This window comes from Acomys russatus, chromosome X (genome assembly GCF_903995435.1).
Source record: "Acomys russatus chromosome X, mAcoRus1.1, whole genome shotgun sequence".
NCBI classification, from domain to species: domain Eukaryota; kingdom Metazoa; phylum Chordata; class Mammalia; order Rodentia; family Muridae; genus Acomys; species Acomys russatus.
Genome location: NC_067169.1, coordinates 95,400,059 through 95,413,359, shown reverse-complemented (window position 1 = coordinate 95,413,359; position 13,301 = coordinate 95,400,059).

The following is a 13,301-nucleotide window of genomic DNA, read 5'->3' as shown; positions in this document are numbered from 1 at the left end:
AATACTTTATTATACTTTTACTGCTGAACAAATTTTAAAATGCCCTTATATTTAGCATCATCACACAAGCCATAGAAAAGCCCAGATGAGACAGGGCCAGTTTTAGTATCTTCTTTTCACAGAAGAAAACTGCAACTCTGTGAGAAAGATTACATAATTGAAAAGAAATGCAGCTGGAAAGAGCATTCAAGTCTTGTGATTTTCATAAAATTCTCAAAATACTTAAATAAGAAGCACAAATTTATTTGGTTTCACCTGATCTTCAGGGCTTATATCTTCTGTGTTTTGAAGAACAATATGCTGAAAAAATGTAACCATTCTTGGATATTTTAGAATGCTTCATTCAGGGTCTTTAGTTATAGAATTATCAACTGTCATTTTGATGCTAACAGTTATTTATAATTGTTCTAGTTATTATCAAGGGTAAAATGGGTATTTGGAAGCAAGTAGGTTAAGTCAGAAGCCAAGAAGACTGATTGTACTGCTGGAAGAGCCTTATCTTTCCTCTAAGCATGGTTAACTGGAAACTTCATGGATATTATCTCAACGCCTCAACGGAAATGTCCTTTGCTTAAGTCCAGCCTTAAGCATTAGATTCTGCCTTAAATTACAGATCCTCACATTTCCTTAAGGTTAATTTCTACCATTTCTTTGTCCATTCTCTGTTGCCCTACAGAATATCAGACTGTGTAGTTCATTAATAACAGAGATTTATTTCTTACAATTCTAGTGGCTGGGAAGTCTGAGAGCATCTGGCAAGAGCTGTACCACAGTATCATCCCAAATTGGAAAGGCAGAAGACTGGGATAGAAGAAGAAAAGAAGAAATGGAAAAAGAGAGAGCAAGATAAGAAGATAAAAAAGATAAGGGGACAAAGAGAGAAAAATCACTCTCAAACTTTTTACTGTTAGTATTTATCTATTTATGAAGCTAAAGACTTCATGGCCTAAACACTTTCATTATTATGACACAAAAGCCAATTCAGTTAGATTAAGAATGAATCTCTCAATACATGATATTTTTAAGATATCTTCCAACTATAGCATTCTATTTCTGGCCCTCGAAAATTCATATCCTCAAATGTAGAATATAGTCATCCTCCTACAAATCCCTAAAATCATAACTTATTCCGGCACCAATTAAAAAATTCTAACTTTCATCTGTCAAAAATATATAATACTCAAAGAATGAATCATAATAGGGTGAGTTTCATCCATCTATAAGCATGTTAAATAAGAACAAGTCTCTACTCTTGTAATATAGGCATGTATCCTTTATGATGACGGTATGTTTTTAGAAATTTGTCATTAATTTTTCACCATAGATTGTACTTGCACAAATTAAGATGACCGTGATATCTCTAGGCACTATAATCTAATGAGACCACAAATATATGTACTCCTATCATTTAATAAAACATATTTAAGTAACACGTAATTGTGTGATGTACAGCAAGTGTTAGACAGATGTTTCCATTATAAAAAGAGATGCATGAGATGATAGGTAACTGGTTTCAAATAAGTCCGAAACCCAACAATGTGAAAAAAATTCAGCCTGAAAGCTGGTAAGAAATTTATTTTTTTTTATTCCATTTTTTTTTTACTTCTGATAACACAAGACAAAGGATGGGATCCAAAGGCCTTAGACAATTTTACTTCAGTGGTTTTGTTGGCCTCAACTCATGCTGCAGCTCTTATGGCTCTGTGCCTTTTAAATGACTTTAAAATGTACATGTATGTCTATCAGTGTACAACATATGTGTCTGCTTCTCACATCACCCAAAAAATCCCCTGGAACTGGAATTATAGAAGGTTGTGAGCTATCATATTGGTGCTGGCAATCCAGCCCTGGTCTGTGCCTCAGGGACCAGTTCATCTTTCTAACAACTGGTAAAGTTTTTCTTATGCCTGCATCCTTCTTATAGGGTGTTGCTGTTGGCTTTCGAGGTACAGGGTTTTGGCAAGAGTTCTATCACCATGGCCTCACTAATTCAAACTGGGGCAGATTTTGGTACCTTAAGCTCCACATTCCTGCTTACAACCAATTTAGTGATGTTCAGCAGTAGCTCCTTCACTGCAACAAATTCTTGACATCATTTGAAATCAAGGTGGAGGAATCAGTGTCCCCTCAGCTCTTGCATTTTCTGTGTCTGCAGATGTAAAAACCTCATAATGGTAAGAACTGCCACTTGGATATTCCAGAGTTTTAGTCCAGACTGTTCTGAGCCTCTTTGAGGCATATACTGGGGCCAAAAGAAGACTGCACCAGAATGCAAGGAAGAGAAACTAGAGGTGACCTTCAACCATGTCATCCCATATTTCAATAGTGTATGATGTTTCCATTTTTAAATATATCTTTTCTCCAGACCACTGTGGACCTACAATGAAAGGGATATGATCAACATCTCTCCAAACCTTCAGGATCATTCTCATATTGTTCTAATAATAACTCCTGGTTTCCTTTTACCTATATCTAAACTCCTTAACAAACAGTTGCTTCATCCCAGTTTCTTCTTTTGAAAATCTCCGTTTGATATATACTTTGTGAGCAGATGAAATAGCCTCTAAATTTCAAAGTCCAGTTTCCCTTTTGATTATCAATTCCATATTTCAGCATTTCTTCTCTTCTCAATTTACTGTGTGCAATTAAGACATATAGATCCCTCATGATTTTGCTTACAGTTTTCCTCCACCAGACATCTACCTTCACTCTGTTATAAATAAAATATATTTAATAAAAGACTTTACCTGTTTTATAACAAATATTGCCTTTACTTCTGTCTCAAATACCTTATCCTTCATTCCTATCTGAGAGTCCATCAAAATTACTTTTATCACTTATATTTAGAAAAGTGTTCTGAGACTATGTGAGCAGTCTCTATGAAGGCTTAAATTTTCTATGTATATTTATTTTCATCTTCATTCTCACTGAATTCCACTATCATAATGTTCCTTTTATGTATGCTTTTTAAAGCTTTCTCCTCAGAACTTTTCTATATGCTACCCATTATCCAATTCAAAAGCTATGTCAATATTTTCGGAATAGCCTCATTTCTCAGTGCTTTTCATCTTAGTCAGTTCTATACTGATACAATACAAACTAATTGATATAAGGCAGTTAGAAATGATAGATAGATAGATAGATAGATAGATAGATAGATAGATAGATAGATAGAATTGTCTTAACCCTTTATGTAATGAGAACTATCTGTTTATATGACTTCATGATGTAAACAGCCCTGTTGTGGTTAATTTAGAAGTAGAGGCTAATAAGTGTTTCTTAGTAGACTATAATTATGATTACGGTGGTATTTTTTAATCTACTATCAATCACTACAACAAAGACATCCGTCATGTTTTAAAATAGCCTTGGTTCACCAGGCAGGGCAAATATTAATTCCCTAAACTACTTCCCATATTGTGGCAGGTATCCCATACTGTGTCCCAATCCCAAATTCTTGTTAATGTTCTTCATCTGAGCTGAATCCTCCATCCATGCCAGCCATGTGCTTCTTTTCCACCTAACCCGTGGCACCAGACTCCTTTCTTCTTTCTCTTTCTCTCTTGTCTTCCACTCTCTCAATGCTTCCTTTCCCAAGAACCTCTCTGTCCAACCAATTCAGGAACCTTAGTCACGCTGCCTATTCCATTTGCCCTGCGTGGATGTGTTGGTTTTTTATTCGTCAAACAGGAATAAGTTCTTAGGCAAGGTTACATACATTTTGGGTTATATGAATCTGCTCATTTGGGTAGCTAACCAGACCAAACCCCAACACAGCCCCCTAAGACTAAATTTGGTACCACCTACTGACACCATTGTATCAGGTATTAAGCTTCTAACATACTTTTTGAGGGACACACTCAAATTATAGCAAACTCCTCCCTCAATTATTTATCAGGGGCCTGATTGCTTGTTAGTTATAGGGCTATATCATTATTAATAAGATCAGTGTGTTGCCAAGCTTGGAGAGTTCCTTGTTATCTATAGCACCTGTCATATTAAGATATAGGATATATAAATATCTAAATATAATTTTGAGTAAATTAATGCATGGATTAATGATGTATACAAAGTCAGTTCCCTCTGGGGCAGAAAGTTTATACTTGAAAATATTTTGACAGTTATTTGTTGCTATGGAAATGAAAGCGGTGGCCAAAGTTTCAATTACATTGAGAAATATTTTTTAGTAGTCATGGAGTTTTTTAAAAACCACAAATATCCTTGAAATTGTGCTCTGACCCAGCTAGAAAAGAAGCGTATCATCTAGGATCATGAAGTTCTTAAGATCCGTTGGAGCTTTTTCTTTTCTGTTTTTCTTTTTTCTTTCTTTTTCTTATGATCAGAAAAACACAGGTCAATAGTTATTTTTTTTTAATGAGCATAAGCCTTGAGTGACTTTGATTTTTTTTTCCATTTTGGTTTAAAAAAAAAAGACATTCAGATTCTAATTTCCCCTCTAAAGTCTTCTTGGACTATCATGAAACCCACAAATGTTGTCAATCTAAACAAATATCCTTGATTGAAATTTTCCTTCCTGAACACTCATTGAGGATTATGCACTTAAGGGCTTTTTATAACATAATCTGCATAACCTTGAAGAGTCTCTTCATCTGCAAGCTGATTAAAATTATTTTTCACAGCCCGTAAAGCAAGACATAACTCCATGCTATGGCTATGTGTGTTTAATAGAAGAAATATGCTTTACATGCCCCATTAAGTCATTTGTGAAATTGCATTAGTGCCATGCCATTCGGACATCTCTTTCAGATAAATCCATGGCATTCTCTTGACAGACAAATTAGCAGCTTCATCAGTGACCTTATAGTACAAAGAAAAACATCTATCTGATGAAAAACTACAAAAGAAATCAAACATAGTTTTCAACAGTGTGCCAGAGTCAGAAACAAAAGAAAACAATGTCACTTTTCTTGGTGGGTTTTAATAGCATATTTAGAGACATTAATACATTATAAACATATATGAGGCTAAAGTCTCCAAATACATAATACTACATGTGATAGATGGTTGTATGAATGATGTTTAAAATGTGGTACCAGTTTAAGCCTTGAATAAAATGATCACAAAATTTCATAATATTTCCATAGTATCAAAACTTTTTTTGAATTATTAGTATATTGTTTTACATTGATGGCCTTCATGAAACAAGTCTTGCTTTAAAAATAAATCTTTTCTAATTATAATATTTGTTATATGAAAGGTGGGTATTGTAGCAGAGTAATGGATTTTAAGTTTTCTTAACAGTTTTTATATGATTTGGGGATTTACATTACCGACACCAATTCCTATTTTCTGTCTTTATTTTCTGAACATATACTGTTAGCCTACACTGTTTCTAAAACAATAAATTAGAAGTAACATCTTCCAGTGTGTTATTTTCTCAAATAATCCATTCAGCATCCTTTGATTTTTAAATCCAGCATCCTTCTGGTATGTTTTCCTGTTCCAAATAACACTTTTTAAAACCTTATGCCTTACTAATAATGGACAGACTGCTATAAAATTATTAACAACACCTCCTGTATGTCCAACCTAGCCTCAAATGTCTTCTTCCAAGGACTTTTCACTTAATGTTCACTGTTTGCATTTAATTAATGACATTTTCTCCTATTAGTTAGGAATACTTCTCACGTGTTTCCAACTAAAGCCTCAATTATTTATTGGCAATATGTATCATAGGTAAAGCTTGGGCTCCAGCATCAGACAAGTTTGATATCAAACCCTGGACTTTCCACTTGGCTTTCAATGTGAATGTGAATAAGTCACTTCACAACTAGAGGATGAGCAGAGGTTTTAAGATCCATAAGTGTAGTGGAGGTAAACAAGTTTTTGTTTTAATCCCAAGTCTGGGATGTGAAACAGATGTGTGAAGGTTTGCAGTGGTTTTGTCCTGGAAACAGACTTGTGAGAGAACAGGTAATGTTTGTCCACTAGAAGAAGAACTGCCTCTTGTGGGGACATGGTCTTTACCAACTGATAAACATACTAGTATGGACTCTGAGAGGCAAAATATATATTTGAGCCCACAAGAAGCTGGGTTTTATTGGGGTTTTGTTTGTTTGTTTGTTTGTTTGTTTTGGCTTTTTGGTCTTGGCAGTTCATTGCTCCCCTTCGAAACGATCCTAGAGAGAACCATTCCAGCGAATTCTTCGAGATTCTGGCTGCTGCTCTGGGTTCTGGCTGCTGCTATTGATTGCAGTCACCTTTGCTGAATTGCAGGTGTGCTGTTTAACGGGCCTGCTGGAATCCTGCAGACTATGCCAGTGGAAGTGCTCCAAGGAACTGAGTCTAAAAAGGTTTACTTCTCCTGTTCCCGTTAAGCTCTTTTCTCTCCTATCTAAGTTAGGTGGGTTGGAAGTGATGTATAAGCATTAATGAACCCAAAATAAAATAGGTTTGAAAAAGTTCAAAGCCTGCACATAGGTAATAGAGTATTACTCCAAAATCTTTTCTGTACATGAGAGGGCCATTGCACACATGAACTAACAGTAGATGTGACAGCACACATATCATATATCCTTCACAGAATCAAGCCACTATCAGCATGGATAGTGAGGAACTCATGATATCCGACCCCTGGCTGAGGAAAGAAAAAGCCACTGATGGCTTCAGGTTGAGGGATCATAAGTTTCCTCTGGTGATATAGCCACTGGCATGTTCTAGTGGATGGTACTACATTCATGCACATACTGGAAGCACTAAAAGGACTCAGTCAGTGGCTTTGAAGAAGAGTAAATGAAGTAGGGAGAGAAAAGTAGTAAAGGCGTGGCAAAGGTGAAGAGAGGATAGTGGGAATAGATTTGATCACAAAAAACTATATTCATGTATGAAATTATCAAACAATAAAGGATATTATATTAGTGACTATATCAAATATTTATTATACCTATAAATAGTATTTATCATTCTCTTGTACATGTAGATGAAATATTGAAATTTGAGGATGGTCAAAAATTGTCACAGTTCAGTGTATTCTTCAAAATTTTGTAGTATAAAATTCATATGATTGAAAGCATCTGTATATCTCAGTTATTAATTTAGTAAAATTGAGTTTTAGTATCATCTGTCTAAAACCAATTGTGAATAAGACTCTGTCAGAAGAATTATGCTAAACAATATGGGCATCAGGATTCCTAGTATTGAGATATTTTTGAAGTTATAATGCCTTAAGGAATGAAAAAACGAGACTTCCGCTTGGATTAGTTTGACCAAGAGCAAGTCAAACTTGGAATCAGCCACTTCTGTTGCATCTTCTATCTGTAGTTTGTAGTTACTGGCCTGTCTGTCATCTGTCTGTTGTGTACATCTGATCTGTCCCTGTTAGTAATCTGTTCTGCCTGTCCCTAAAAAGTTGTGTTGCAACACAGAAAATGTGGTATGAAAAGAAAGAAAGAAAGAAAGAAAGAAAGAAAGAAAGAAATTCTGAACAGAAATCTTTAACAATTTCACAAAGAAATAAGCTACTTACTGACCCCAAATTATTCAGGATAGCTCTCAGAATATCAAACAAGTGCCATGAAGCTACATGGTACTTCCAAAAGTTATGGGATATTTATTTTAGTGACTTTTCTTTATTTTTTATTTTAGTGGCTTTTGACCATTGTTTGTTTTAAGTAAATATATATAACAAGACACATATAAACACATATTATGCTAGGTTAGCTCAGGCACATTGAGGAGTACATAACTAAAAATTAGAGTTCAGCATTTATTTAGGTTGTAAAAGCTGATAAGATGGGAAGTACTTTCTTGATGTAGGTAGTCTACTATATGTGTGTGTGTGTGTGTGTGTGTGTGTGTGTGTGTGTGTGTGTGTGTGTGTGTGTGCGTGTGTATTAATATAAATGTATATGTAAAAAAGCAGGAAAGGTGGGAAGCTCAAGGCATAGCAAGGCTGTTTACATTGTTCTCATAAGGTAGGTTAAACTTAAATGGACAGTGCACACAGTGGGCTAGAAGAATAATTTATAGACTAAAATGAGTTGAGGAATATTATTAATTTGGTTGCCAGGTCTAGCAGATATTCAGTCCCTCAAAAGCAAAAGATATTATCAGGAAATTCATCACTAGAAAATATTAAATCATTTCCCTAAGCTCCTTATACCTATCTCTGATATGGTGGTAAAACTAGTGCCTGTGTCAAAAGATGATTTTAAGAAGCAAATGAATTGATGAAGTAATTTAAAACTTCATCCTGCCTAGACAATAAAGTATTACCAAGTATAACCACTCTCTTAAAACTACTGGGTTGTCAATTTTAGATCCTGATGAAATACTGTAAGTGTTAAAATATAGAGGAAGAGCTTTAAAATCTCATTTAAAAGTTAACAAAGAATGTTGTCCCTGTGTGTAAATCCACAGAATGCCCAAAGGTTCAAAAGCCTATTGTTCAACTGTATATTCAGTATTTGCAATGGGTAATTCATGGGTTGGGTTTTTTGTTGTTGTTGTTGTTTGTTTTATTTTGTTTTTTGCTTGTTTACTTATTTTGTTTTTTTCTGAGTGATATATTTCAGTATGATTTACATTGAACACTTTAAAAAGGTAAAAAACAAACAAACAAAACAAACAAACCTGGCATAGTGATGCCTGCTTATGAGTCCAGATATCTGAGGCAGGAGGACCAATTTTGGAAAGAAAAAAAAAAAGACAGGGAGATGCAAGATGGCGGCGAGCAGTGTGGACCGCGTTTGGAGGCTCCAGTGAACAATTCAGGGAATTGCACAGATTTCTGAGCCAGGAACACCGAGGTCCGAACATCACGGCAGCGGGAGTGCTCCATGGTTCGGAGGGACCAGGGTGTGGAGGACCTGCGTGCCCCTGCACACGGGAGGAGCGTGGTTTTTCTCTGATCAGAGCAGCAGCGGCAGAGGCAGCAGCACCAGCAGCACCAGCAGCGGCGGCTGAGGTTTGCAGCTCATAGCCTTCCGGTGGAGGCGATTGGTGTGGTGGCTGGTGGGAATTGCTGCAGGAGAGGGGACTCGGGGCAGGATTTGGGTCGCATGGAGCCTTTGGACCCAGACTGGACTCGGCGGACAGTTCGGTCCCAGAGTCCCGGGTACTGGCCCGGCCCAGCAAGCAATTCTGCCTGAGGCACTAACTCAGCGTGGCCACAGGTCCCCTGCTGTGGCGCAGGCTTAGTTGAGGTCGCAGCTCCACACTAGGCACCACCTCAACTCAGCGGCAGCTCCCCTGCGGTGACTCAGTCTGGGAAGAGCACTTGGTTTCACCACAGGCGCTAACTCAGAGCAGCTGCAGTTCTCCTGCTGTGGCGCAGGCTTGGTGACATGCTCAGTTCCATCCTAGGCACCACCTCAGCTCAGCAGCAGCTCCCCTGTGGTGACACAGTCTGGGCGGAGCACTTGTTCCACCACTGGCGATAACTCAGAGCAGCCGCAGTTCTCCTGCTGTGGCGCAGGCTGGACAGAGCTCTCGGTTCCACCAGCTCTAAGACTCTGGTTGGACACAGTGTGCAGTTTGAATCCAGAATTCCTGGCTGAGATTGGTGGTCAGTTCGGGCCCTGAGTCAATAACTGACCACAGCACGCACTTTGGGCCAAAAGGCCCTAGCGGAGCTTGGTGCGTAGTCCCAGCCCAAAAATTCTGGCTGGACCCTGTGTGCATTTTGGGCCCAAAATCCCTAGCTGAGCTTGGCAGACGGTTCAGGCCCTGAGAATCTACCTGAGTTCTGCCCATGGTTCGGTCCCAGTGCTCCTGGCTGGACTTGGCAGGGAACACAGAAGGCTGTGGATACCTTGGCCTGACCTAACGCTCATTCAGAGACCCAGAACAATTGCAGGATCCACAGCAGAGGGGGACTGAGGATCACTGGCTGTGAGAGACCAGAACAACAGGGCTAACCTCCTAACATCCACACCAGTGAAGCTTTGAGCTCGCAGCATAGGGAAATCATGAGAAAACAAGTGAATCTATCGTCAGACACCCTCCATTCAACTCTGGAAGCTACCCAAAAAAAACAAAGACGGCAAGATGTCTAAAGGACAACGAAAAAGCATACGCAAAAAAACCCCAAAACAACATGGCGTCTCCAGTTTCCAGCTATGCCAAAGAAAACAACCCAGAGAACTCAAATACAATGGAAATACAAGAAAATGACCTCAAATCCTTAGTAACGAGGATGATAATGTAGGAAACAAATAAAATTCGTAATCAAATGCAGGAAGACGCAGACAAACAGGTGAGAGACATAAAAGAAGCACATAGAGTGGAACTGGAAAAATTGCAGGAAAATGCAAACAACCAGATGAAAGAAATAAATAAAACGGTTCAAGCTCTGAAGACCTATAAAGAGGCAATGGAAGAAACTCAGGAATATACAAAAAATCAGATGAAAGAAATCAAAAAATCAGTTCAAGATCTGAAAATGAAAATGGATTCACTGATAAACACACAGACAGAAGAAAAACGAGAACGTGAGACCTCAGAGAAGAAGGCGAGCAACACAGAGGTGAGCTTTTCTAACAGAATCCAAGAGATGGAAGAACGAATCTCAGGGCTAGAAGATACAATCACAGATATTGAATCAACCATTAAAGAAAATGCCAAATCTGGAAAACTCCTGACACAAAGCATCCAAGAAATTAAGGACACCATGAAAAGAAGAAATTTGCGGATAATAGGCATTGAAGAAAAAGAAGACATCAGACTCCAGGGCCCAGAAACTATTCTCAACAAAATCATAGAAGAAAATTTCCCCAATCTAAAGAAAGAGATGCCTATAAACATACAAGAGGCCTACAGAACACCAAATAGAATTGACCAGAAAAGAAAAACTGCCCGCCACATAATAATCAAAACACAAAACATGCAGAGCAAAGAAAAAATATTAAAAGCTGCAAGGGAAAAGGGCCAAATAACATTTAATGGTAAACCTATCAGAATTACACCCGACTTCTCAGCAGAGACCATAAAAGCCAGAAGGACCTGGACAGAGATCCTGCAAACCCTAAGAGAACACAGATGCCAGGCCAGACTACTTTACCCAGCAAAATTATCAATAACCATTGATGGAGAAAACAAAATATTCCAGGACAAAAACAAATTCAAACAGTACCTATCCACAAACCCAGCTTTACAGAAGGTACTAGAAGGAAAACTCCATCCCAAAGGGTCAAGCTACAACCAAAACTACCCAGGAAATAGATAACTATCCCATGGCAAAAACACAACTACACAAACGCTCGACTGGAAACAACATCAAAATTAAGACTCTTAACAGTCACTGGTCATTAATATCTCTCAACATCAATGGCCTCAATTCTCCAATAAAAAGACACAGACTAACTGAATGGGTACATAAACAAGATCCAACATTCTTCTGCATCCAAGAAACACATCTCACCCATAATGAAAGGCATTACCTCGGGGTAAAAGGTTGGAAAAAAATATTCCAAGCAAATGGTCACAAGAAGCAAGCAGGTGTAGCCATTTTAGTATCGAACAAAATAGACTTTCAACCAAAATTAATCAAAAGGGATGAGGAAGGACACTTCATACTCATCAAAGGTAAAGTCAACCAAGATGACATCACAATTCTGAACATCTATGCTCCCAATACAAGGGCACCCACATATGTAAAAGATCTCCTAAAAAAGCTTAAACCACACATCGATCCCCACACAATAATAGTGGGAGACTTCACTGGGAAGGGGTTTAAAATTTACCTCCTGTATTTTCCTTGGCTGGTGCCTTAGTTTGAGCGGGACCCCTGGGCCCAAATCTACCTATCATATTGTTCTACTTGTAGATTTCTAGGACCCTCTGGATCCTTTTATTTTGCTGTTCTCCCATGCGTCTCTCATTTAGAGTCCCAATAGGATGCCTTCCCCTCTGTCCCAGTTTCCTGGTAAGTGAAGGCTTTCGGGGGACATGCCCCTTGGGCTAGTATGCAGATATAAGTGAGTATATACCATTTGATTCTTTCTGCTTCTGGGTTAACTCACTCATTATGATCATTTCTAGCTCAATCCATTTATCCACAAATTTCGGGAATTCCTTGTTTTAAATAGCTGAGTAGTCTACTGAGGGACACTTAGGCTGTTTCCATGTTCTGGCTATTATGAATAAGGCTCTTATGAACATGGTTGAGCAAATTTTCTTGTTGTGTGCTGGAGCATCTTCTGGGTATATTCCAAGGAGTGGAATAGCTGGGTCTTGAGGAAGCCCTATTCCCATTTTTCTGAGATAGCACCAGATAGATTTCCAAAGTGACTGTACTAGTTTGCATTCCCACCAGCAATGAAGGAGTGTTCCTCTCTCCCCACATCCTCGCCAGCATGTGCTGTCATTTGAATTTTTGATCTTAGCCATTCTGATGGGTGTAAAATGGAATCTCAGAGTTGTTTTGATTTGCATTTCCCTGATGACTAAGGAGGTTGAGCATTTCTTTAAGTGTTTCTCAGCCATTTGATACTCCTCTGTTGAGAATTCTGTTTAGTTCCAAGCCCCATTTCTCAATTGGGTTATTCGGTTTGGTGGTGTTTAATTTCTTGAGTTCTTTATATATTTTGGATATTAGACCTTTATCAGATGTAGGGTTGGTGAAGATCTTTTCCCAGTCTGTAGGCTGTCGCTTTGTTCTCTTGACAGTGTCTCCTGCCTTACAGAAGCTTCTCAGCCTCATGAGGTCCCATTTATTAATGGTTGACATTAAGGCCTGGGCCGCTGGTGTTCTGTTCAGGAAGTTGTCTCCTGTGCCAATATGTTCCAGTCTCTTTCCCACTTTTTCTTCTAAGTGGCTTAGTGTCTCTGGTTTTATGTTGAGGTCTTTAATCCACTTGGATTTGAGTTTTGTGCAAGGTGACAAATATGGGTCCAGTTTCATTTTTTTACACATAGACCTCCAGTTAGACCAGCACCATTTGTTGAAGATGCTATCCTTTTTCCATTGAATGGATTTGGCTTCTTTGTCAAAAATCAAGTGACCATATGTGTGTGGATTCATATCTGGGTCTTCAATTTGATTCCATTGATCAACCAGCCTGTTTCTGTGCCAGTACCATGCTGTTTTAATTACTATTGCTTTATAGTACAGTTTGAGATCAGGGATGGAGATTCCTCCGGAGCACCTTTTATTGTACAAGATTGTTTTAGGTATTCTGGGTTTTTTGTTTTTCCATATGAAGTTCAGAATTGAACTTTCAATGTCTTTAAAATATTGTGTACGTATTTTGATAGGGATTGCATTGAATCTGCAGATTGCTTTTGGTAGGATGGCCATTTTTACTATGTTAATTCTCCCGATCCATGAGCAAGGAAGATCA